Raw genomic sequence first — 590 nt, 5'->3', positions numbered from 1 at the left:
GGCTAATTTTTGTATTTTTAGTAGAGATGGGGTTTCACCATGTTGATCAGGCTGGTCTGGAAATCCTGACCTCATGATCTGCCCACCTCGGCCTCCCAAAGTGCTGGGATTACAGGCGTGAGCCAGCATGCCCGGCCCATGTTTTTTAACTGTATGTTTTATAGATGACCCTAAAAGTCTAAATTGGAGTCCTACTGCCTTCTTCATCTTCAGCTCCCATAACAAACCTCATGATAGTTTTTGTCTATAAGAACCCCTTTGTAGTTTTACCACTTGCAAATTATTTAACCTTGCTTTTCTATGATTCCTTGCCCTTCAGATCCCTTATATCTCTTAGCTGTTGCCTCAGAAACTCTGGATAACAAACCAACCCCAATTTTTCCTTAAACAGCACTTACTTATTCTTACTCAGACTCCTATGGATTGGCTAGAGGCAGGCTTGAGATTGGCTGATGGAGGTCTGGCTTAGATTCAATCAGGAGGTTGGTCCACATCTGTTCCACATGTCTCTCATCCTCCCTGCATTTGCTGGTCTTTAAGTGCCTTCAACTGAAAATAATCAGTATACCAAATCACCATATTTTGGAGTG

Source organism: Mandrillus leucophaeus, unplaced genomic scaffold (genome assembly GCF_000951045.1).
Source record: "Mandrillus leucophaeus isolate KB7577 unplaced genomic scaffold, Mleu.le_1.0 Scaffold107, whole genome shotgun sequence".
Taxonomy (NCBI): domain Eukaryota; kingdom Metazoa; phylum Chordata; class Mammalia; order Primates; family Cercopithecidae; genus Mandrillus; species Mandrillus leucophaeus.
Note: the sequence above shows the minus strand (reverse complement) of the source record.